We start from the raw sequence: 27,881 nt of genomic DNA, 5'->3' as shown, positions 1-27,881 counted from the left end.
TGTTTTCATGTGAACAAATCCAGTGTTGTATTGTTTTCAGCTCTTCAGTTAACTGAAATACAAATAAATACAAATAAAATTAAGACAATGTTTTTTGTCAGAGTTTTAAATAACATTTTGTTAAGTTACAAAGAATTTAGTTATTTTAAGATGAATAGCAAGATAGTGCAGGTCGAGTCCTATCATTTATAACTTCCCTCAGGGGAAAATTAAACTATTTTTCATCCATTTCGTTCATTCAAGAACAAGGTGCAGTCGAGACAGATTTAATGCTACATCTGGTCTTCCTAACACTATTGGTGCAAAAGGCCGCACACACACCAGATCCATTCCTTCAACCGCAGGAATATCACTCCATAAATGTCCAAGTCACCTGCGACTCCCAGATCAACCTGCTGAATGTGATATCTAATAATTAAAATTTATCACAACAGTGTCTTTCATTAGTATCTTTTTTTGGGGAGGAAGAAATGAAAGTTATTTCCTGCTAAGTAAAACCTATCAGACTCACCTGGAGGATTCATCAGATGCACCCCTCACTCTGTAGATGAACTGCATTGTAAAATGTGATTCAGAAATGTGAAATATTAAAAATTGAAGGATTTTCTGGGTTGTTTAAAGTAAGCAAAATGCTTTTCCCATCTAATCTGAAAACACTATGAAGAAACATTGAGATTAAAGCTGACCCAAAGGAAATGTTTGCAGAATGTCCTTCAGTGCAGCTTGACGTCATTATGTATTTTTGTCAAGTCAACATAAAAACAGCATGAGACAAAAAATCTCTTATAGAAGGAAACATAAAGCAGGTTTGGTCATTTGGAGATCTTGTAGATTGCAGTGGTTTTACCTCCATCCTTAACTTTAACAAGGTCTGCCACTCAGATTGGCCCTTATAAGCACAGATCTACAAGAGCACACAGTTACTGCCATGGGAATAAAACCTCACACACACTTACAGACAGGAACAGACAGACAGAAAGGCAGATAACACACTTTTCAGCACACTGGAGTACAGCTGTACACACCCTCTCTACGGTGCTCATTAAGGGAGGTAGCAGGTCCAGACCTCCCCCCAAGCAAAACCACAGGGGTACCAGCCTCCTCCCTGTTCTCCTCTCTTCACTGTTTCTCTGCTACTCTTCACCTCTGTCACTTTCTCCTCTTTTTTTTCTCCCAACTCAGTTTTTTTTTTTTTTTTAACCACCTTCATTTTATCCCCTCCTGCCCTTTATTCTCCTTTTATATTCTGTTTTGATCCCTGTCTTTTTTGCTTTTCACTCGCCACTTTTCTGGCTTTCACCCTTTCCTCTCCCCTCTGTTTCATCATCCTCATGTGCTTTCTATTGCCCTCCTCACCCCTGTCCTCACCCTTCCCTTAATCTCCCATCTCATCCTTTTCTTCCCCCAAGCAATTTCCTTCTCTTGTCTCATCTTTCTACAATCCAGCCCTTTCTTTTCTCACAGCCATGCCTACAATGTATTGGCATGAAATATAAGATAACACAGTAAATTACACAGGTGAAGAAAGACAGACTCAGACTTCTCCTCGTAGTCATCTTCCATCTTTTAAGTTTGATCCGCAATGAGAGCCCTTCCTTAAATGATTTATGATTGCTTCAGCTACCAAGTATCTAATGCATTTGATCCCAGCATTTGAGATTTTTCTTTTTTGTTTTTTAGTTTTTTTTTTAAAGGCTTCGTAAAAGGAGACAGATTTTGGTGTTAAACTGCATAAATAGGCTGGTAAAGCTGTTTACACCTTTACACGGAAGGTAGCACAATCTGGTTCTTCAGATTTCACATCAAAGTATTTTCAGACCAGCAATGCTTCAAAGGAAAGAAGTTTCTTCTTAGAAGAGTTAACTTATTATCTAGTAGTGCTAAGCTGCTAGGATGTAGGAGAGGAAGGCATTAGAACGAGGTTCAAGTGTCAGTTTGCAGGACTGCTCGGATTTTTAAGTGACAATTATAATTTTGTCTCCACCAAGAATGTTTTGCGCCCAGTTGTTTCTTTGTCTGTTTGGTGTCAGAAAAGAAGAAAGATCAAACTTGAAATAAATTATATTTTAACGTCAACCTGAATCTGAATCGAGGATGATACTTTTTTATTATTTGTATCTCTCACCTTTTTGTTAACGACATCTTTCATTCAAATTCAAACCAATTTATTCTTTATTATCATTATACCTTTCTCAGCTTACTCTATTTTCATTCATGACTGAGAAAAGTCCCTTGACAGTAAAGTCCAACTGAATATCAGTGACTTCTCAGTGCATTTATTTCCGCTCACCTGCATGCATTTTTATATCTAACACCTAAGATTAACTTTGACACATTTTGGTTAATAATGGACCAGAAAGCTGTGAGTTACCACAGTGTTTGTGTTTTTGTGTGTGATGTCAAACAGTCATTGGCTCACACAGATGAAGCACATGTGTTTACAGACCTGTCAAAGATTTTCATAATGTACATGCCTCTGACATGGTGAGAAAAAATATATTTAAATGAGTAGAAATATAGATAAAATAACAATACAGCCAACTACAAAGTGTAAAAGTTGCTAATGGGCAGATTTGGCTCAGCCTTTTAGTCACAGTGGAAGTTAAAGGAAGAAAACTGTATTGATTGTGTGTATTGATTAAAATATTTATTTATTTAGTCTTTCTCAGCCAAAATGTGACATTTGTGTTTGTATGTAGTATTTATAACACCTAGGCTTGCGTCCCATAGACACACGGGATATAAGCTGTTCAATCACCTGGTGAAAGTATAAATATGGCACAGCTTAAAAACAAGCTGATATTCAGGGTGTAAAATGACAAGTTTGACCATGATGAAATATATTAATTAAATGGATAACAATTTGATATTTGCAAAGCAAATGAAAACAATTCCACATGTTCTTTCTTAAAGAAGTCTTACATATGATTACCTCATCAATGTTTTATTGATATTTTCTATTTGGATTGATGCTTTTGGCTTATTGATGCTTGATTCCATGTAGATCAATGTTTTGTTACACCCCTAATGAATACAGCGGTTTATACATTAGCAATAAACACAGATTTGTTACATGCAAGCACACATTTCCCTCACTAAAATCAGACTTGAGTGAAAATGCAGCATTTGCATTCTAAAGCACCCATTACCTCTTTCTTACTATTTTTAAGACTTTCAGGCTTTTTACGGTGCTGAAGGAATGCTTTGGATGCAGATCAGAGCAACCCAGGATGTAAATTGACTCATTCCACTTTATTGTAATTATTTATTGAACACAATAAAGACAAGTGGTGGCAGAAAGAGGTGAGGAAGGTGGAGTGGAGCTAGTCAACATGTGTTTGTGTTGTTACATCAAACCGCAACATTTTTGTCATCGCTATGGTTCAGACATCTGCTCCTTGGTCAGCCTCCAGTTCCTCCACATGTTTAACAGATAGTTTAAGCCATTCCTATGCCCCAACATCCCGGTCGTCATTAGCAGACCTTCCAGCACCTTGTACCTGATTCATTCAACTGCCAACTCACCTTCACCCCATCAGAAATACGATCTATCTTTAATATGCAGGGATCTCTTTCACTAAAGAGACATTTTCAATCACAAATCATCTGCCTACCTGAGCTGACGATGCTCAGTGTTACCACAAAGATTTTTTATCCATCAAAGTTTGAACACAGCTTACTCGTGACCAAAGTGAGTGATGGATGGGTGCAAAATGTGACCAAACAGGTCTGAAACCAAAACCACTGTGGCTCAATGTGCAGAAAATGTACAATCAAACTGGTGTAATACTTTGTGTGTATGAGTAGTGAGTCTGGCTGCACCAGTTTTACAGCATCAAACAGGAGGTATTATCCACTTCAGTTGGACTTTACATAGTTTTTCATGCAACTCAAAACTTGTATGTATACTTCAGTTAAAAGTGTTTTATTACATGATTCAGTTGCTTTGAACAATTTCATCACTCTCCAACACACACAGAAGGCCAGTTGTGTGTGCTCCGCCAACATGCTGCTTATTGAATACATAATTTTCCCTTAAGCAAAGGAAAAGCAAGTTTAATCCCTGTAAATATTCAGAGCAGGGACGTGTAGGTTGAAGTGGCTATTCACTCTGCAACTCCAGCAGGCTTAATACTGTACTTAATTCAAATTAGCTGGGACACTAAAAGCTCCTCTCAGCTATGCTTTGGGTCGTGGGCACCACTGAGCATTTGGCCTCCACTTCACACACTAACATGCTGGCAGATGTGGGATATTTAGGTCCTCTTTGGCTCACTCTGTAGCACTGGACTAACTGAGACTGACTGCTGGCACATCTGAACAGAGTTTGACAATAATCACAGTCAGAATATTTTAGTTTGAACATTCATACAGTTCAGTGTGGCTATACATAAGGCTTTTTTTCATTTGCATTAATTACGGCTTCAGATCTACTTTATGTAAAGGAGTGCTGATCATTTTTTTTTTTTTAAATCCTGTAAAGAAACTTTAGTTTTATATTTTAGCATCCTTCTGCTTTCTTCCACCACTTGGATGGATGAACTTTTAACATAGATGTTAGATACAAGAGCCCAGGTATAAATCCTCAAAAAAAACTCATCCCTTTTATTAAAAAAATTTGTATTATCATGTTATTGCCACAAAACACCTGTTACAGGATTGAAGGGGTTTGGGTGTCATGCTACACTTTCACCCTGTTCAACTTATATGGACCCACATTACTGCCTAATAAAAGATGCCACGCAACAACCAGGTCTGATACCCCTCCACCCCCAACCAGATGGGCAGATGGTTAGGGGAATTAATTAAATCGAAGATTTTATGCAATCTTTAGTTGGTTAATTTTATTTATTTATTTATTTGTTTATTTATGGGCTGGCTGATATGAACATGTTATTATAAACTGGACAAATCATATAATGAATGTGTTTATTGTATGTAAATGTATGTATGTAAAATTGGACTACAATAAATTGGGTTGAAATCAACTGTCTTTAAAAATTGCCTTGAGATGATTTTGCTGTAAATTGATGTAATACAAATAAAGATTAATTAAATTAAATAAAGATTAATTACTGAATCGAGTTATCATTGAGATGTTGACATTGTATCAAGCTAGAAAATCCCAAAAAAAGCTGAACTAGTTTCTATCTAATTACATTAATAGCTGTCCGGACAACAGAGGTGGATTTTTACTGAATTCTATGTGACTATAACTGTTTATATTGAGCTGTGTATGTAATGTTGTAACTTTTGCCCTGGGTGTAAATTCGGGGTACACACACACAAAGATAGTTGGATAAATAACTTTCTCTTAATCCAATTTGGAAAACCAGGGATTTGGTTTGTAGCATAATATTATGTGCAACTATCTTCTTGAACTAAAATATGAACCAGTTATTTACATGTTTGCACATACATGTGTGATTACAAGCCGACTGCACTGAGGAATGGAAGTGTCTGCAACATGAAACAAAAATCCAACAATGAGTTTAAGAGTGCAGATGTTCCTGAGTTTAACTAGCTAAATATCTAAATAAATATCTAAAATAACAGGACATCCTATGAAAATTCTCAGTGAGAAGGTGTACATAATTTATTCTTTACTTAAAACTAGCCCCCAGTCCTTATCACGTATGACATCCCAAACTGATCTCTTGTAAAATTAAAGAGGTTGCAGGGATCCAAGTTGGTCAGCTGAGCCAGAAATGGGAGTGAAACAGGCTTTATGTGCAAGCTGACCTAAAGTGTGTTTTATGGTGTTTTTTTTGTTTTGTTTGTTGTTTTTTTACCGTGGACACTGGTGCAGGGCTGAGCTTCCTCTGTCTGACAAGTCTGAATTATCAAAGAGGAAAAGCAGCAGGTCAATAAAAATAAAAAGGGCTTTTATTACAAATAACTCAATACATTTATCCAGCATCCTGAAAATGATGTACAAAAAACAACAGTCTCCAGTCTCAACATCATCATCTACAATCCAGTTTTCTTTTGTGGGAATGAATTTCATGTGGAGAATCTCCTGCTACGACTCTCATGTGGAGAATCTCCTGCTATGACTCTCATGTGGAGAATCTCCCGCTACATGGGACGCTGTTTCTCCAGATGCTTACCTGTTTTCCTTATATTTACCCTTATACTCAGCCTTTACTCTGTAAACACCTGGGGATGTTTGGATTTTTGTTAGAAAACTATTAGACTGAAAATTTTACTTGAAACCCCGCACATAAACACACATGCACATGTGCACATGCATGCCTGGGTTTGTCCAATGTTTTATCTATGAAACTAAGATTAAACACTTAAACACACACAAATACACACACAGATATCGGCAGAGAGGTCTTGGCGAAGCAGTGACTGCAGCACACACACATATTGATTACCTATCCTCAGAGTGAGGTAAATAGACAAAATTTATTCTTTCTCTCTTCCGTGTCAAAGATGGATCACTACCAGGGAATTTATGGGGGAATGAGCTGAGTCGCATCTTCTCCATCTGTGTGTCAGTGTGTTTGTGTTTGTTTTACTTGCTGTGTGAACATAAATCTTAAAACAGACAACCGGTGGACAGCGAGCGAAACTTCTGGGAGGAGAAAAGGTTCTCAGGACATAAATCTGTAAATTTTTGGGTGAAGATTTTATTTAAGGTGAGTTCATGTAAATATTATTGTAATCTTTTAGTTACCGTCAAGGCTGTCTGTGGAATAATTGAGAAAAAATCCACTACATGAGCCATAAAGGACAGAAGTAAACCTACAGAGTTGGTTCATTGTTTAAATGCCATTGTTTGCTTGTGTTTTTGAATGAGTTCGTACCACCTGAGGTCATATTGTTGAAACCAGGTCAGCCTCTCAACCCGACCGGAGAGCAAGGACATGTATATCGAAGGGCTCCGGGGTGTGTGCATGTGTTTGTGTGTGTCTGTATATTTATAACTATGGACAGGTGCACAACCCTCCAACACCCACCTACCCCCCTGCTCTTCATCTTTGTCCTGATTTTATATGTGGATATGTGGCTGTGCCTCTCAGTGCGTGTGTGTGTATGTGTGTATTCTCTCCAGAGGCTGACAATGGCCTATTTCAGACTGAAACATTAAATTGTGATGTATTTTTACCCCTTTCTGAGTCCAGCTCACCTGTCAGTGACCTTGGACCAAAAAACATCCTGCAGCTGAAGGCAACTTCCATTCAACATTAGTTTTCATTGCATCTTCACGCACACACACACACACACACACACGCGCACACAAACAATAACATAGTTATGAAACAGGGTAATGTAGCGTTTTCTCTATAATATGAACATTTGTCTTAGTATCGCACATGTAAGTATCGCTGTCTTGTTTAGACATGATATTGTTCAAGAAGTTAAGAAGTGTTGTTTTAAAGTTGCCTTGTTAACAAATTTTTAAAATATTCTCACTATGCCCAATGATAATGCTGCAACTTCAAAAAACAAAAACAGGATAAGATGGGGCCATAAAATCGACCAGCGTGCTGCTTTATCTGTAATGCACGACAGCGGCCAGAATGACTGTGATTAATGAGTCTCCCAGTCAAAGATGCTAATCAAAGCTACACACACTAACCAACACCTGTGTGGGTGACTGGACTTGTTAGTTCCTCTTTATATACTGTGATGGAGACCTTCTTTTTCTTTTTGTAGATGTTCATTGTCAGATGAAAAACATTAATATCATGTAAAGCTGAGTAACAAATTTAAAAGGTCAAAATCTGTAATAGTGTTTGATATACTGCTGCAAGTAGGTTTAGTTTTATGTTGTTCGTAGTGTATGTATGTATGTGTGGCAAGAGGCGAAGAAGTTGGCCAGGGGCGGGGCAGGGGGGCTGGATGATTGACAGTTTTTCTGGGCTGGGGTGGTCGGGTGGAACAGAACTTCAACACAGCCCAGTAGACACAGCCTTGCACACAAAAAAACTCACAAAGGGCCTAAACACATGAGCATAGAATCACTTTCTCTCCCATATGAAGACACACAAACACCTTAGAGACCTCTCCTCACCTCAACTTGTCTCCCTTTGACAGCTTTCAACAGTGGTCAACACATGCACACACATACACACATAGAGAAAGCACACGAACACACCAGAATGAACCTTTGACAGATACATCCTCCCACTCTCCACCCTGTCACAGTTCTGGCTGCTTCGCTACCTATGCATGGACAACACCACATTCACACATGCACAGAGGGGACACACTGAAGGACAGGGGGGCTCCTGGTCAGGTCAATGGTTTGTGCCAGTGAAATACCTTATCTTGTAAAAGGCAAGGGATACTTCCACTCCCTCCTCACACCTCATTCATTGTCCCCAGCCAGACATTGTTTCTCCCCTGCTACTCTTCCTATAGCACAAAAACTAAACTTAACTGCAGAAATTCAAATATTTGAGCTAATGAAGGTGGTTTTTCCCCCAATCCCACAGGATCTGATGCAGAAATGTTATAAATCTCCTGATGCACAGCCCCTGGTTTGTGTGCTGAATGAGAAAAAAAATTGCTAATGCAAAAAGCAACATACATACAGTCCTGTTTACTCAAAGATGAGTATCAATAATGTGAATCGTGGCAAACATTACAAGTGAATACTTCCTAAAAACCTTTCATGCGGTGAAATCAAACATTTAGACTTTAATTCCGCATTGCATTAACAGCTTTCGCTGTGTAAGTTGGACCTGACTGAGTCTGTACAAAGCTTTTGGTGTACTGAAAGTAAACAAGCTGCTAATGATCATGCTTCCATTGAAGCAGATGAGCAATGTTTAAAAACTCCTCTTCCACTTGTTAATTTTGGCGTGAAATGGCATAGGAAATGACTATAGTTACTTTTTTATTCTTAATTTGGTCCACTCAAGCTTAACTGAAATAAATTGAATGGTGTTTTATTCTTATTTATATTTAAGTTAATGAACAAATCTTAAATTTCTAAAAGGTATATGATTAAACCATTTAAACTATTAGCCTTTTAGACTATAAAGATTCCAGTTTGTCACAGCAGGACACATAATACTTTACATTAATGGGTATAGAAATTTATATTTGATTATATTACACTCATCAGCCACTTTATCAGCTTTATCTTGCCAACAGTTTGAGATTCAACAAGTTGTTGGAAACATTCCTGAGAGATTTTGCTCCATATTGACATGATGGCATCACACAGTTGCATATCGATGATGAGAATCTCCCATTCCACCACATCCCAAAGATGCTTTATTCGGCTGAGATCTGGTGACTGTGTCATTTTCAAGAAACCAGTTGGACATTATTTGAGCTTTGTTGGTACTAAGGGGCCAAGAAATATCCCCCACACCATTACACCACCAGCAGAAGCAGCTTGAACTATTGACATAAGGCAGCATTGAATAATTTTTCATGTTGTTTCCACCTAAAATTCTGATCCTTCCAGCTGAATGAGCAGCTGGAATGGGGACTCATCTGATCAGCATGTTTTCTAATTTTCAGTTGTCCAGGTTTTGGTGAGTCTGTGTGAACTGTAGCCTCAGTTTCCTGTTCTTAGTTAACAGCAGTGACACCCCGTATTGTGTGTTCAGAGATGCTATTCTGCAGACCTTGGTTGGAACCAGTGATTATTTGAGTTCCTGTTGCCTTTCTATCATCTCCAACCAGTCTGCCCATTCTCCTCTGACCTCTGACATCAACAAGACATTTTGGTATAGATCATTATAGATCTATTACCAACAATCACGCCACATTCAAAGTCAGTTAAATCCCCTTTCTTTCTCACTCTGTTTGAACTGAAGTAAGTCTTCTTGACCATGTCTATGTGACTAAATGCAATGAGTTGCTGCCATGTGATTGGCTAATTGGATGTTTGTGTTAACCAATTGAAAAGATTAATAAGTGGGCTTTGAGTGTGTACATATCGTATAATCTTATCAGACTAAATTCTAAGTGTAATCATCAAAATACTAATACAGTCCCTGCCCAAACACAGCTATCTTCAATTACCAAAAAATTCACAAACTACAACTCCTACACATCTTCTTTTCTTTCATGATGTGTCCTTTTTTGCACTCCTGATGATATTATGTTTAAAGAGGCCTTGAACTTTTATGTAGTTGAGTCTCATGGTATCGTGGCAACAATCCATCTGGTTTGTTGCAAGTCAGTGTTTTTTTTTTTAATCGTGGCTCAAATGAGGTTTGATCACTTTAATTAATCCTTTCATCTACAGTAACAACTCTCTAATTTTCCCATAGAGAGAAATACAAACATGTTCATGCCGTCTGTTTCATTTGTCTTATTTATGCGTGACTTAAAAATATGCCTTGAAATAACTTAAAAACACAGTCTTAATTATTCAGTTGTGATAAATCAAATCATACATTTAAGTGATAATGTAATGAAAGATAATTAGCTGTTTATCTTAAAGAGACACACTATTACAGATTTTGACCTGTTTGAAAATAAAGAAATTAACAAATATTGAAGAAAGAAAAAGAAGTAGGCGCAGTAACATGATTGTGATCCAAATAAAGCAGCAAGGCAGAAAATCCTTGAGAACCATTTGAAAACTAGCCCTTCCTAAAGGGTTGAAGGAAAAGGAGTAAGAAAACAACCTTACTAATTCACCCCCTGCATGAAACTATGCACACTACTTTTCAGCAAAGGGCTGAGTAGAAGTGTGGAAGAACTTAAGGTGCAATTATACTATGCAAATTTAATTAGGCTCATGAATTAACTCACTTAGATGATTTATTATTCGAATGTGTGAAATAAATGAGGTTTCCACTTCTCTGAAAACAAGCTGGACAATATAGGATGGTGAAAAAAAAGAGACAAATCTACTCTGCATTCAACGCACAGCCACAAACTACCTTGCATACAAAATCCCACTTCCAATTTTAGAGCCTTAGGATCAGTGATGTGGAATAAGGATGTGTATCGCTGTGTGCATTTGTTTTTGTGTTTGCCCGTGTGAGAGCAGGTTTTCAGCCCAATTAAACTTTCATCACTCAAGTCTTTGGACTGACATGGTTTCCCTCTAGCAGATGTTTTCACAGTCACTAGCTATTTAGCATTCAACCATGCTAACATGCTAACAACATGATAATGATAGCACACTGTCTTGCTAACCACTGTGCTTTCCTTCTCATTTAGCTTTGAACTTCTATTGGCTCTAAAGTACTCAGCAGTGCACAATCGTCAGCAGACAAGAACTTTAATGCGTTTTAATCTGTTGCAAAGTGATGTAGTATGTATGAAATGTTTCACTTTTATTCTAGTTTTGTTTAGATTTTTAGCATGTAGCTAATAAGCCAACTACCTCCTTGATTTTTTAGCATTTGGTTATCAAAAATCAAATCACTTTGGAGTGTTAGACCATGATAAAAAAGAAACATTTGAGACTAAAAACTAAATTTCCTTTGGACATTCTCAGCAGAAAGCAGTCCCTGTTTATACTTTAACCTGAACAGTTGTCAGAAATGCACAAGGGACTTATGTTGCAGGTCTCGTCAGGTGTTTTCTGTGAATAAAAAACAGACCAAAAGAAAGACAAGAAAGGGACTAAAGAGGATTCAGCTGGAAGGATGTGAAGATAATTAGTACAAAGCTGTAAATATTAAAATGGTGGCACCAGAATTAGGTGTTATCAATTAACAACTAGATGAAAGTGCAAAAAACTGCTATGTAGAATATTTTTCTAACACCTCAACAAACTTTTCTTACTCTTTACTCTTCAAATACTAGTGCTTGGTTAGGAGCTCAAAATGACAAAATTATCACTTTTGGGCATGAAGGGTTTTCTGAACTGGTTTACTAACAGCTATGGGCTGAGTCCTTACTGCTGTGTGGACAAGGGGGGTGAATTTTTCTGCTGTAACATATTTGTGTAATAAAATGCCTCACTATACATTCTTCTTAACTTTAATCAACCACTTTTTTTAAGTGAACTAAGTACATCTAAAGGCTGGATGGTTACTGCTGCATCAATCAGTCATGAGCTCAGATGTACAATTAGTTGGGTGATTTGATTGGTTGGTTCATCCGCTGCCACTTGGAAGAAGCTTAGCTGTTTCTTAACTTTCCACCTCAAACTACACTCATGACGCATAGCACTGGACCCAGAATTAGAAAGTAATGGTATCCTGTGCTTTGAAGACTGATATAAAAGGCTCTTGACTGAGTGACAGCATGAAATGAGTTAAAAATGACACATCAAGTGATCCTGTTTTACTGCAACGGTGGTGTCTGCAACATTTCACCAACACTTCTATCCACCACTTTCAACACAAATGACGACTTTTTAACTAACAACAATGTTCCCGACAGAGGCAGTTTCTAGCAGAACAACAATACTGGAAAAGAAAAAAACCCACCAAAACAGGTGCTTTTCTCTTCCTATTTGCCTGCTTCTCTTGGATAAGCAGGGACATTAGAAAAAACAACAAATGGATTGTATTTTCTTTTTTCAGCATAAGCTTTCAATTTATACTGTGTGCTTCTAGACAATAAATAACTTGACCGTTGCTCTGCTTAACAACAAAACTTTTAAGTGTTTTTTTGTTTTGTTTTTTTTTACCAGTGAGCTGACATGACTTGATGCTGCACTGCTCTTTGATTTAACCACACAGCCATAATTAAGCTGTTTATTTTCCAATTCATTTTCCCAATTCTCTTTATTTCCCCTCCTTCTTTGTTATTTACCATGAAAGGTCAGACAAATTAATTACTTATATGCAATTTTTCTATTTTGCAGAAAGCAAAGACAAAAATTAAAGTTCTTGTCCCTTGCAATTTCTTTAAATTAGTTTATTGGAGCCAGGTCTGTAGCCTCTTATTTAGTAGGCTTAAACATCAAAATCTAATACCTAAACTGAGCCTCTGCAGTTTATTGCTTTTGTCTGATTTTTTGTTTACTATCCTTCCTCGGAACAGTTTCCAGATCCATCTTCGTGCAGAAATAGCCATTTTTGTACTCTTTAATGGATATCATAGTATTTTTCCCTTATTTAATTCTACGTTTTTCCTTTTCTCTTCAGTGTCAACAAAAATCAAACTGAAATTACTCATTACACTTTAACTAGCTGCTTTTGCAGATGGCTCCTGCTTCTTTTATATAAAGCATTTTTAAGAAGAACAACATATCTTCATTAAAACTGTCATGTGAAACATTTATTTTACTTTGAAGGAATCCCCTTCTTTTAATTTTGTTTAATACTGCAATTATAAAACCCTCATTAGCCAATAAACCTCAAATTTCTACATACACCAGATCTTACAAAGTCCACTCAGCCTATTCAATTTGCAGGTTTCAAAAAGAACAGTAGAAATCATGAATGTTGTTCCACGTGGTTTTCAACATGAGTGACCAGTCATGCAGAGCAAACACACACACTTACAAAACCCAACAACCCCCTGCCACCATAATTGGGCTCAACCATTATGGTTACTAAATCAATCAGCTGTGAACTTGGTGCACACATTGTAGACACGCATCTGGACTCAGCGGTCATCCATCAACACATTGCCAAGTCCAAACAACACAGAGAGGAGCTTGCATGCTTATTAGTAACAGTAAGAAAACACATTGTTACCCACAACAAGGGTATGTAAGCACATGCACACATCACTGTGAAGTCAGCTGGGTTTTTCATGTCCGAGCACAGCTGGGTGTTAGCCAGTTACAGCAAGGTGATTATGTGAGTGTGTGAAAGGAGGTTAAAACTGCAAACAATAGTTGTTTTTTTACACATACAGTACATGGGTTGTTTCAGTGACTATGGACAATGTCATGGCACTTTAAAATCACCACCATCAAAATTTCTAGCAAAACATGATCACATTTTATCAGGGTTTGTGTTCCAAACAATGCTACATGTTTGTCAGTACACAATTTCCTAGTACATGAAATGCACACATTAATAGGTCAGCTAACACAGCTGCTTTGGCACTATATTTAGCAACTTTTCAGACCCCTTTAGCAACTCAATTTAAAAAAGCAAGTAGCAACAAATATAGAAACTTTTTCTGGTGTCATTGGGAACTTTTTGAGACTGACATGAAAAGTTTACTTTCTCTATGAGTAGCGGATGCTGCCGCAGGCCCCTCCCCCACCCAAAAGCAGCTACGATGTTTGCTTCTGCTAGAGGGTCAGACTGGAAATGAGACACACAAAGCTGACACTGGCTGATGCCGCCCTGGCTTAACATCAGGTAATAATGCCTATTACAGAAGAGTGTGGAAAAAATATTTAAAAAGTTAAAAAGTACTGTAACATATTGTACTCTTAATCAGAGAACAGCCGGAGCTGTTAGTTAAAGTACTTAAAATGGTACTTTATTTTAGGTCATTTAATTTTTTCTACTACTTTGAATTACAATTCAATTAAATGTATTTTTCCAGATATTTCTAGAGCTTGAGTTTACATTACTAATGTCTGTCTTTATTATTTGATTCAGTTTTTAATCAAGTCCCACCTCTGATATTAACCATTCGTTTTTAATTTATTAATTTTCTATTTGGTTGGTGTCTTTCTTTATCAGTTCTTGGAGAAGAGCAGATAAAATGAAGTGAGAGATGAAATCACTGTGATGGAGACAGAAAGTAGGGGAGGAGTAGGAAAAAAAGAGAAATGGCAGAAGGTGGAAGGCAGTGAAAGTGAGGGAGTGATCAATAACTCAGGTCTGGTTTATCAGTGTGTGTAAATGGAATTAGCCTTTAACCCACAATCTAAATGACACGCTCACAAACACACAGTGAATTATTTAATTGGAAATGTCATGTAGCTGCAAGGTGTTAGACACCACCTTTATTATCAAGTGCTTGTGGATCTCTGTATGTGTGTGTGTGTGTGTGTGTGTGTGTGTGTGTGTGTGTGTGTGTGTGTGTGTCCGTCCTAGGACTAAAGTCATCATAAGAGCCAGTTTTCTGACATTTTTGGTTATTGGCAGAATATCAGAGTTAAGTACTATTTGCTCATAAATTACTGAATTTTACTTCGTGTTTTATTGATTAGCTCCACATACAGCTGTACTGTACATAAAAATGGACAGTCATCAGATGTCAGAGTTGAAGCAGATGCACAAGCGTGATGAAAGGCACAAATGACATCCTTCAGGACATTGCAGGCTCAGGCAGACACTTGTATAAACATGCTTTTGTAAATAAATACTTAGTACAATATATATTAGGGCTGAGCATGTTAACGAGTTATTATTGCTTTAACGAATTCAGTAATTAACAGTGCTAATTATTGTAAAGCTTTTTTTTTTCGAAGTTCTAGCTCACTGATTCAGAAACCACATGCAGAGGCCAAAGGAGATTCTCCAAGACCTCTTCCTCCATGTTTCATCCTGCTGCAGTGATGTGTCTGAGAGGGTGGGTTTATCAAATGAAGTAAAGTTTTCTGTCTGGCACTTAAGAAAGAAGAAAAAGAACCAAAACTTCTCTTTGCCCAATCAAACCAATGCAGCTGGGCAGAAAATTTTGGTTTTGGATGGGAAACTGCTCCCAAAGCATTACAATAAACTTTTTTTTTTTTTTTTTTTTTTCTTAAACTAAATGTGGTTTTATCCTTGTGGATATATCTTGAGGCAAGACAGCAAAGGTAAGATATGTTTTATGACTGTGTTTTGCAAACATAAAACATAAAGTAGGCCTTCTTTTACATCTTGTTTGGTAAACCTTGGTCATAACGCAATCTGTGAAATGTGTGTTTTCAGTATTTAGTCGTTTGTCCGTGTTTTAATGCCATTAGCAGGACACAAGGAATCATAATTTCTGTTTACATATGTTTTCAGACTTTGTGTACCTGGTCTTTGTTTGGTGGTCATAGAAATGGTTTTACTGAGCTGTTAGCTAAGATTCTGGACTTTCTGTGGATACCACACATAGTTACATTTATAGACCTGAGGTTACAATAGCAAAACCGGATTTTAACCCCTTAACTCCCGGTAGCAGAAGGCGCAGGTGCAGAGCTGAAGCTAAACAGTCGAGCTAAGAATGAAAGGTTAGAGAAATTATAGGCCAGAAATCTGGATAATGAAGCACTAAAGGTGCATGGATGGAAATTATTGTGCATATTGTGAATATTTCTCTCTCCTCACCATCTAGAAGCTTCAACATTCTTATCCCGCTTTCTGTCTGTTCACCTGATGCTGATATTCATCACACATTGTTCCTTCGGTATTTAGTAAATCTTAAAAATGTCATCCTTCTTTCTCATAAATATTTGATTTTATTTCATTCGTTTTTATGGTGAGATTTACAAGAATATTTTAACTGTTACTGTGCAAAGAAAAAACTGCTGTTAAAAGCTGTTTATTTGTCTAGCGTTAGTAAACTAAAAGTTACAGCATTTTCTTCATATAGCTGTACTTTTAAAGGAAAAGGACCTTTTCCGTGTAACAATATGATTAATCGTGATAAATCACAAAAGTTTCTTGCAATTAAGCACAACTAAAAATTGTAATTGTTGCACAGCACGTGATTAGTCGCCTTTACAATGAGGTAGGGCCCCAAAGAATGAGCCAAAATGCCTTGCAATGTTTTCTTGTTGGTGATTCAAGATGATCCTAATGATGATAGGTTTTATGTACCAGTTCTATTAGGTTTGGTTGGGAAAGGTTTGGCAGATGATATAAGCATCACGCACACACATTACAGTTATGTGTAGTGAAAATTCATTATCACATTTCCACAGATGCTCACATCCACACATCCCTTGTGCTACTACACTTCTGGAGACTCCTTACAAACTACCATCCCTTTGTAACACCATACTGTGTTACTGTGTTAGAGCATTTTACTCCTCACAGAGCTGTTGGGCCCCACAAATATAGTTAGAATCCAGCTTTTGGATCCCACAAATAATAAACATAAAACCATCCCACACACATGAACACACGTTCAACCAATCACTTAAATGAACCACGGCGTGAGGTATAATTACTTCTTCCCTCTACTTCCCTCCTTCACTTTCCTCAGTTCCTCACTCATCTAAATGCAAATGCAGTGTGTAACCTTTATGCAGCACAGCTAAGCTAACAAGAGGCTTTGGCTACTGGGTGCTTCTTAGCATTGAACTACATAACAAATAACAGAGACAAGGAGAAAGGATCATGATTAGGCATTGTTAGAGCAGAAATATGTCTTTAGATACCAAGTTTTTACAACATATAAGAAAGTCGAAAGTATTGTATGTCCGTGAGTGTGTGTGTGTGTGTGTGTGTGTGTGTGGAGGCTCATTAAAAATATATGGCTGCCCGTGTTTGTGAGTGACCCATTAAATATTATTGTATTGTACAAGTAGCCTTTCTAGCATAATTAATATAGTTTCTGTTGACTATAAATGAAATACATGTTTTAGTCTCTTTGTAAGAACAAGATTTTACAATTTGATTTTTGATGAAATCTAATTCTACTTTTTAAAAAAACATTATATATATATATATATATATATATATATATATATATATATATAATGTACTGTGGTGTGTAGAGCATCAAGGGAGAAACTGCTCTAAAATCTGGTGGAACAACAGCAGGAAGAAAGGACTTATAAATTATGTTTAAAGTATTTAATTAGCCAGCAGAGAGGAAAACTTAAATAGTTTTTCCAATTACCTTGAGGTGTAATGTAATCACTGACTGGATTTTGATTAGGCACACTTTGTTTTAAATAAATGCAAGTGGTGCCACATTTATAGTCTACAACAAAACTTGTAGGTGGAGTTTGGGGTGGATGATGGCAATACGAAGAATTTGATTTGATGGTTGATAGTTTTAAAACAAGAGTTTTCTGTAAAGACAGAACCTTTTCCAGAAATTTGTAAATCTAAACAATTCCAGTGAAAACCTTGTAGTATTAAAGCCAGGGTTGTAAGTGACGCTGCAACACTGCCTCACCAAAAATTGAGAAAAAGTTGTTTGTCCTGTGTGTTTTCATGTTAAATTTAAGGTTTTATTGATTGTTTTTAAGTGTTTGCACATTAGGGGCCCATCTTATTTAAATGACTTGCTGCAGCCCTACAGTCCGCCCTTGAGGTCAGCTGACCAGCTCCTGTTGGTTGTCCCTAAAGCCAGGCTAAAAACCAGAGGCAATGCCCAGACTGTGGAACAGCCTCCCTCTGTCTGTCCGGTCCTGTCATTCTGTAGGTCAGTTTTAGTCTCGACTGATTTCAATACTAGCTTAGTGATACTAATAACTTTGACAAGAGAGTCCTGGCAGTAAATTTTCTATCAAATAATAAAGTCAGAAAACATCTTTTTATACTATGTGCACACAAGTGTAAAATCTGTACACAGCATTTGTATTTGTCACTATGTATTTGATCAGTACTTGGTGTATGGGCTCAGTTTGTGTATGATTGCGTGTATTTTGGTATTCAGTCCAACGAGCTAGTATCAGTATTCCATGACTGTATTTATTCACCATTTCTTTCACCAACCAGACACCAATTACTGCTGCCAATCACACACACACACGGACAACAGCACAGAACTAAAACTCAAACACACATGCAAACATATGCACACACACACCGCAAGGCTGCCCCAGTGTGTGAAACTGTGAATAAAAGTCATTTATCACTCTCCCTTTTTGACATAAACATTCTCACATACCAACAAATTCCTACTGCCTCCATGTTTGTTGTCGCCTTAACAACAAAATATTATTAGATTAAGTATTAATGTCTAGAAGTAAACAATCATAAACATAACCTCTAAGAAAAACTAGTTGAAGGATTCCCTAAATTCACATCATTAAAATAATTTGCTTTTTAATGCAAACTCTCATAACAGCTCGGCCCACACATATTTAGTTTTTAACCGACCGAACAGAGCACGCTCTTCAGGGGAGGCTGTCTGACAGACACCCAGGCGCTGCTCGAGGGAAACAAAGCCGAGTTTGTGACCTTGTGATCCTACACCCTGCCTGGAAGTCACAGAGCTGACCCACAATCACACACTCACACACACACATCGCTCTACACCCTCCAGACCAGGTGTCAGCTTCATTCAGCGCCACACACTGTGATCTTATTTCCTTTTCTTTTTCCAGGGGGAGCACACATCCACAGTCACCTGTTATATTTTACATGCACAGCTACAAACACAAGGAAAAGAACACATTAAAGAACACATTACAAACACGATCACATGCACAAACACTGATGTCCTTGCCAAGGACAGCTAGATCCCTTTTTAAAACTCAACCTAAAAAATAACCCAAGACAAATATAGTGTGATAAACAGTCAGCCAAACAGCTTTACAAACAGGAGGTTTGTGCTTCATACTAGTATGTCAAGTTTAGTTGCTTTAAGATTGTTAGTCCTTTTCCTTTATTAGCACAATGTACACTTAGACATTTCAGACCAGCCTTTCAATTAAAGTGCAGCTCCTTTGCATATCATTAGCATTCTGTTTGAATATCTGACCTGCTGCTTTATAATTGCATTAAATCTAAACTGCATTTGAAGTGGTATAAATATGTAGGATAGGATTTTTTCACGTTTTAGGGTTTGGACTTTGTCTGCGTGACTGAAACATGGATCTTGCTGGATGAGTCCAATGTTTTTTTGGAACTATTACCCAACTGCTGTTTATACTTCAATGCCCCAAAGTCATGAGGTCATGGAGGAGGTTTGGTGACTGTTTTGACTGCAAGCAGCAGTCCCTTCTGACTACTTTCTCCAGCTTTGAACTGAGCCATTTCCAGCTGGGCCGCTTTCCTCCGCTGCTGTGCACAGTGATCTGTGTTCCACCAAAGTAAGAAAAAATGTCTACGGGACTTTTCTGACTTCTTGGGTGAAATTATGTCAAGATAAGAGCAAATTTGAATTGTTGGGGATTTTAATATTCACATTTGTTGTTCTAAAAAGGAAGCCTCTTGTGAAGGACTTTTTAGATTTAATAGATGCTTTTGGCTTTACTCAGTCTAAACCTCACACTCCTGCTTTTTTATTTATTTTTTTATTTTTTTATTTATTTATTTGAGCGGGACAGTGCATGTTAATGAACAGACAGGCTTCTACAGCATTAATGTAACCATACCGGATTATAGCAAATGCTAATTTCCATCCGTTGTCCCGGGGATTTGGGGGAAATGGGAGAACAATATAATACAATATAGAAACAATTTGTATTTACAAACCAATATAAAAATACACATTCTTATATCTAAAACAGTACATTCACATGCACAATTACCAACACTCATACTTATCAAAACTCAATATCACTACATACTTATACCTGCACAATACTTACACATACACAAATTACAAACACTCATACTTATCAAAGCTCAATATCACTACATACTTACAGAGCCCTTCAGAGTTTCGTTTATTGTATGTTACAGTGTATGTTACATGTGGGTACACTCCTGATTCGACCAAAGCCAACTTTTTAATTGGGCTTTAAATGAGTTAGATGTAGGATATTCTCTTAATGTTTGTGGTAGATTATTCCATAGCTTTCCACCTTGGACAGATAACACACCCTGACCAAAAGAGGTACATCTGTGTGGGATTATCACATCTCCTCTAGTGGTGGCCCTCGTTGTCCTCCGTACACTAATGCAACGATTAATGAAATCTCCCAGTGGAGGGGGTGCTAGAGAGTGTAGCACCTTATAAATCAGACAAGCGTTTTTTTGGCGCTGCCGTGTTTTTAACTCTTCCACCGCTGCTCATTTCTCTGCTGTTTTTAAATCATGTAGTTTTGCAGCCCTCTGTGTCTTCCAGCACTGAAGAGTTTGCACTACATTTTTATTCTTTGTGCAATGCTGTCCTGAGTTCTGTGGCCCCAGTTAAAACCAGGTGATGAAAGCCCAGATCAGACCCTTGGTTTAGGTGACCATACCTGTGCCATTGGACGGGAGTGCAGGAGAAATGAGCGAAAGTGGAAAAAGGACAAACGGGAAGTAACTTTTGAGTTACTGAGAGGGAGTTGGTGTTGTTATCAAAGAGCTGTAAAAACTGCTAGAGCAAAATATTTCTCTGACATCACAGTTCCCAACTCTTACAGTCCTTGTGTTTTTTATAATACAATTAACACTGCTCTTAATGCTCATGAACCTGACCCTCTGGAAGCTTCCAGAAAACTATGTTATAAGTTACATAATTTCTTTTTGGACAAGGTTGTTAGCACCAGGGCCTGTAATTCTCCCCCCTCTCATGACCCCTCCATCTTGATCCCCTGCCCTGTCCTGGATCCCGTTGAGCCTATTTTCCTTTCCACGTTAGAGAAGCTTGTCACCAGTATAAAGCCATCTGGTTCTCCTTATGACATTGTTCCTCCATGTCTTCTTAAGGAGGTTTTTCCTACTTTTGGTCCCTCTTACAGTTTGACCTCTAGTGTAGTGCTGAGCAATTTTAAACATGCTGTTGTACAAACTTTGCTGAAGAAATCTGGCCTCTACCCCTCAGCTTTGTCCAATTTTAGGCCAATCTCCAAGTTACCTGTTTTGTCCAAAATCGTAGAAAAAAATGGTCTACACCCAGCTGAAGGCCTTCCTGGAAGAATATAACATGTTGGAAGTTTTCCAGTCTGGATTTATAAAGCCTGGTGCACACATAACAATTTTTTTTAATCTTATGAGATTTTTTTATCTGGTCAAGACCTCACACATGAAGATAAAAAAATCAGTTGTGATCGTACTGTGTGTGGTGTGCTCCGATAATCCAATGACAGAACAACACACCCATGACGATGTTGTCCCACAACTCATCTACAATCTAGTCCTCCAAGCTGGACAAACTGTGAAACGTAGAAGAAGAACCATAGCAACAACCAGCAAAAAACAAAGAAGAAGAAACATAGCAACAACCTGAAAACACAACACGCAGCATGGAAGATGATATATATAGGACGAGGGAATGATGGTGTTCTTGGAGCTATTGTTAACAGAAAAAGCTAGAACTGAAAAAAAAATAACAGACTGGAGACGGCGTGAAAACTGACATTATTTACTTCTTCGCTCCCCAGCCAACTCGCTCTCTGATTGGCTACATTCCATACCACGTCACCATCCACACAGTCACAATGCACGAGTCGTCGGCGTTCCTCAGAAATCAGCTCTAAAATATTGATCATGTTCAATATTTCCAATTGTCGGCTACGACCCATTTTGGAGCAGATTATCGGGACAAATCTACTCGTAACACACCTCAGAGCAAATGATAGGGTCATCTCACGATGATCGGGCATTTGCCGTCCAAGCTTGGGAAGAGCAAAATCGGGACAAAAACAGTCCAAAATTCGTTTTGTGTGTACCAGGCTTTACATACCACAGCACTGAATCAGCTCTTTTAAGGATTTTAAATGACATATTTTTAGCAATTGATTCTGGGGACTGTGTTTACTTGTGCTTTTAGATTTAACAGCTACTTTCAACACAGCTGACTGCTGCCCTCCACTGGGGGGTGCCACAAGGCTCCATTCTTGGTCCTCGCTTGTTCTCTTTTTATTTGCTGCTGCTTGGTGCTAATTTTAGAAAGCATGGCAAGCCATTCAACTTATACGCTGATGACTGTTAAGTCTTTCTCTCTTTAAAGTGTAATGGCTCTGTTCAGCCTCTCCGTGATTGTCTCAATGAGATCAGGGGATGGGTGGCTCTGAATTTCCTCAATGTTAATGAAAAATGACAGAGGTCTTGCTGTTTAAATCCAGTGGATCCAGCTGTACCCCTTCTTTTGATTTTTCCTCTCTGGCACCACAAACAAAAATCCAGGGTCGCATATTTAGGTGTAAAAATGTGTTGGAAAGTTCTGCTTCTTTCAGTTAAGGTGGCTGACGTCACCTTGAGATAGTTGTCCATGCTTTTATTACCTCAAGCCGGGATTATTGGAACTCTGTTTTTATTGGAATTAGCCAGGCTTCCATATCACACCTACAGCTGGTTTAAAAAAAAGCTGCTGCACGATTTTTAAGAGGTGGGATTCAATGAGCACAGCTTCTTCTCACTTTTTTTCTAACATGTAATTATACTTTCTGTTGTTGTTGTTTCTTAATGTTGTTACCGGGTTTCTTTGTTAATTTAAGCTACAGGCAAAGAGACAAATGAATTTGCACCTTATTTTGTTTGCATGTTCGAGATAAATACTTAAAAAAAAAACATGAAACCACATTTATTTTTGGGTGGCTGATTTTGGACATTTGGATATATCTGGGCCACAAACTGCAAATTATTAGCCTTAAAACCTTCTGAGGAAGTGGCTCAAAAGCTTCAGTCGATACAGTTTTCTTCTAGAGCTCCATCTTAAAGTAATGGATGCACACAGTGATTGCAAATTAAACTAAACAGGACATAGACCCAAGTCTTCTGGCTGAAAGTCCCACAAATCAAGTGATCCGCTGCCTCCTGGACATTTTTTTTTATTGTTTTTAATTTTCAGTCTGAAACTTTAACTGTGCCAGTTTCACAAACTAGTTTTCAACATAACATCATTTTAAAGGAATTCCATTTTGGTTTTTACCATTTTCCAACTTCAGTAAATAGAAATAAACATACCTGAATCACTGACATTTAAAACATGTTTCTATTTAATATCTACAAAAAAATATATCAAAACAGTCCGTGATTTTGTGTCCCTATCAAAAAAAAGTATGTCTTCTTCAAGGACAAGAAGTAATTTCAGTAACTTTTCTTTGTATAACTTAAAGAGAGAAGACAGATCACTACATTTGTGAAGATTTGGGGCATCTTTTCACTCAAAGTAAAATAAATAAATGCTGAGGAATTTAATAAGGAGCTTAAAATTTCCTTTAACACCTTTCAGTTGACAATTTTGGCTTTTTACCATTACTTGAATGTCAGCAAGCACAATCCCCTTAAGGAAAGCTTTCAGAAGCTGAAGCTGACAAACGATAGACTGAAAATTCAAATTATTCACACAGACTGAGTTTCACAAAGAAAGGAGCGCTTTCGGTCATAACTTGACAAGTATTGTGGCAAAGTTCCCACAACCAGATCAAAGCACCACATAAAGACTCAATGCAAGCTGATTCAAAGACTTCTAAGAATCCAACCTAAACAAATTCTGTTTTCATCTTTTCTCATTTTTCAGCTGACTGGATCCTGTAGCTCCAACACTGATGATGAAGCAGTTGTTGTTTGAGTAAATATGCTGCAGGTTTTACCAGGTACCACTGTTCCTTGACTTAACACTCCACTTCTTCCCTCCCAATGTTCAAACCCAGTCAGATTAACAAGAACTAGTACAGCATACAAACTAAGCAATAATCATAAATGAACTTATTGTTTTTCAGGGCAATGATGGCACATGCAGACGATCTGCCCAGCATCTCTCTTGTTTTAGTCCAAATTTATTTTATTATTGATGTTCTATTTGGTTTTGTTGCATTTAACAGTCCTGAAATTCCTGATTTTGAAGATGAATGTTGGTGCATTTGAGTTATACGTTATGCTATTATTGTGGGAACAAATTCTGAACAATAATTTACAAAAATCAAAATATTATTAACTATAATTTGACCCAAAACACTTCATGTTCACTGGAATTGAAGAGACAGGAAGTCAAGAAATTAAAGTTGTTTGGAGGCCTGACTCTGTTGCAGCTTGATGCAACTCCACTAAACTGATGCTTGGTATGCTCAGTTGCAGTCTGTGATGGTGGAGCTTTTTTACATATACACTTTTTTGGTGTTGGGATGTTTTGTGTCAAAACTGTCCATTGCAGTGAATTAAATTCCTCTGGGTGCAAATGCAAAAGGAAATGCACCACAAGAACTGGATGTGCTCATGAGTATTTCCATGATAAAAACAACCAGATGATGTTTCACAATGGCTGGTGTTTGTTAACAGACCTTAAAATAGTTTTACCTAAATTTCATCAGTAAAAACTCATGAAGAAGATTAAATATCCATGTCGTTCTAGATTTGAAACCTTCACTTGTACTCAGTTTAGTTGATCTGCTCACATACCTCTGCAGTGATGTGGTTTCTGTTGTTGTTATCTTAAATTAATCACATGTGGAAGCTTGTGCTAAACAAGCAGCACCATATTTTACTCAGCAACACTGTTTTAAGCCCATAAATTTAATAAGATCCTGTCTAGAAATACAAGTTTATGAATGTGAACTTAATTATATCTGATGCAAAGGACGAGACACACACATATACCACCTCGCTAGTCGGACAACCCTCTCCGCGGGGAGCCATGCATGACGGTGGCATTAACTTTCAACAGAATATCAGCCTCAGCCAACCAATTAACCAGCTCCTAAATCTCCTTAGTGAGGACACAAAGTAAATGTGTGTGTGTTTGTGTGTGTGTGTGTGTGTGTGAAAAAAGAAATAAAAGGGCGCACAAGAGTGTGTATTTGAGTGGGACAGTCAGAAAATGAGTGTGTGTGTGTGTGTGTGTGTGTGTGTGTGTGTGTGTGTGTGTGTGTGTGTGTGTGTGTGTATCTAAGTGTGTGAATGTTGAGTAAAGGTTAATAGGACCTCAAGAGGGATAAGTTGAGGGGGTTTTCGTCCCAGAGCTGCTGCCTTCTCCTGCTAATAAAACACACACACACACACACACACACACACACACACACACACACACACACACACACAGGGCTCAGTGCCAAAGCTGGTGGTCTATTGAGCAGCATGGTAGTTCATTACTGTCTATGGCTTACACTTCTACTAATACTTCTTAATACCAAACATTCTGCCCTGATTACACCTCCTCTCTGTCTCTATCTGCTCTCCTTTGTCTCTGTTTGTTTCCTTCCTTTCTTTTCTCTCCTGCTGCAGCTTCTCCTCCCTGTCCCTTACAGCGGTTACACAGCAGACATGAACAGAAACAAACGGGATGCAGGGCCTGACATTACAGATGTGAGTTCAGCTAAGAAGGTTTCAGGACTGCTGAAGAGAAATGAGCAATACTGATGTTCTAAGCATTAGTAAGTAGCCAATCCATTTTTATTTAACCGCTTAACACTGACCCATGAATCTTTTCAAAAAAGGCTAAAAACTCAGGGGATGAATGACTGTTGTGTCGACATATAACAAAAAAATTAAGGAACCAGTTTTAAATCAGATTTTTGTTTTCAGCATCTTGTCACAGAGAAACTTTTTTTCCTCATTTCATTTGTTGCATCTCTGAAAAACACCAAAGATAAAACAAGTTGACAAAGAGAAAATAGGATTTTAGTAGTAGCAAGGTGATTCCCAAAGAGCTATAATCGGAAAACTTGGTACAGCTCAGCATGATGTGCCGTGTTACCTTAAAACATCTGAGGAAACTGGACAAGTGGAAAAAGAAGCAGCGTCAGCACTAAAATCCTACCTACAGCAGATGAGCAGGATCTGAAACTGATGTGCTGAAGAAATAGAAACAAATCCAGCAAAGACCTAACACAGGACCTGATAGATGCATCTGGATCTTCATTTCATCCATCTATTGTTGGCTGAAACCTCATCAGAAAGGTTCTCCAGGCAAGGGAGGCTGTTAAGTAATAACCATTTATAGGGAGGAGAAACAGGGATAAAAGGCTGAGGTCACATGACACAAGAACTGAACTAATAAGTAGTGGCAACAGGTCTGATGGAGTGATGAATCTGTTGAAGAGGGATCATCATCATTGTTGCCTCATATACTGAATTTACATTTTTATTTGCACGTTTTAATAAATTGCTGCACCAATACATAACTTAATATATAAAAGCATTAAGGGTGGGTGAAGACAGTACTGAATTTCTATGTTCTCTGTTCCTACGCTGTCATTTTCCCTCACTCTCTCCCTTTATCTCACACATTTTCATCTACTGTCATTCCTTTCGCTTTCTAATAGCCTATTTCTCTTATTTCTCTTGTTATCTCTTTCCTTTTTTAATCTTTAGGAAGGAAAAGGGCTGCTCTCGTGCCACAGTCAGTCTGCTCTAAAACACGGACACAGCCGACACGGTTGGCTGCTGCTGCAGCTGCTGGTATTGCAATTCTTTAGGTTTTGTTGCTCCTTTGTCAGTCATGCTATTCTGGGCTACAGACTGACATCCTGTGAGAATAAGAATCTCAGATAGCTACATCCTCTACTGCTTTGCAGCAATGAAACAAAAGTAATAGAAGTTTCTTCTGACTTTCACACAACTGCAAGTTTAATGGAATTGACAACCAGCAAACTGACAGTTACACAAATTGTGGTTAGAAAATAGACACAATGAAAGAAAAGATTAAGACATATTAATAAAGGGTCATGAACATTTATAAATACTTTCATACAGACTTTCTAAAAAGAGAATCACCTTAAATCATCTCAGAAAAAGAATATTTTCTATATTGGATGTCCAATTTAAGATGATCACATGATGAAAAAAATCTGAGAATTTTATGTGTTCTGTAGTTTGAAACATTTTAAAAAGACTTTTCAACATTAAAACATATGAGGAAGTGTAAAAAAGTACGAACAAGTTTAACAATTAAAAACAGACTGTTGACAACATCATTGTCAGCGAATCTGAGCTTTAAAATGATGAGATGATTTAAAACTGCACTCATGATGCTAAAACTGGTTGTGCACCTGTTTAATGCAGGTCCATGCTTGTTAGGAGTGTTTTAATGGACCATTATCTGACTGTGTACAGTCGTGGAGAACTTAAAGTATATCCATAGTAAGGATGATTCATTACTCTAAAGTGGCTATCATCGAAGTCCCAAATCTGCTCTGTTCTGTTTGAAAGCTTTGGGAAATGCAGTAGTGGGAGGGGGGGTGCTTTTCAGCTATTTTTAATTATTTACATTTTTTTATTTACAAAAGTTTGTGTTATTTGTTAAAAAAAAAAAAAAAAAAAAAAAAAAGATTTGCCATTTTTGTTCTCTTAAACAAAAATGTAAAAGTTCCCAACCCATGTGACCCTGTTGGTCATTTC

At 37.6% G+C, this 27,881-nt stretch overlaps 1 protein-coding gene and 1 long non-coding RNA gene across 13 annotated transcripts in view; one reads left to right on the top strand and one right to left on the bottom strand.

Annotated features, from left to right (window-relative positions):
- The window catches only part of ptprt (protein tyrosine phosphatase receptor type T), a 360,770-nt gene that overhangs the window by 317,506 nt on the left and 15,383 nt on the right, over positions 1–27,881 (bottom strand). The window lies entirely within an intron of this gene.
- Positions 425–26,366, top strand: LOC121637012. Its single transcript, XR_006009791.1, has 3 exons — positions 425–435; positions 9,531–9,536; positions 26,288–26,366. It is a non-coding gene; the product is annotated as an uncharacterized LOC121637012 (long non-coding RNA).

This window comes from Melanotaenia boesemani, chromosome 3 (genome assembly GCF_017639745.1).
Source record: "Melanotaenia boesemani isolate fMelBoe1 chromosome 3, fMelBoe1.pri, whole genome shotgun sequence".
NCBI lineage: Eukaryota > Metazoa > Chordata > Actinopteri > Atheriniformes > Melanotaeniidae > Melanotaenia > Melanotaenia boesemani.
Note: the sequence above shows the minus strand (reverse complement) of the source record. Positions and strands in the feature narration are given on the sequence as shown.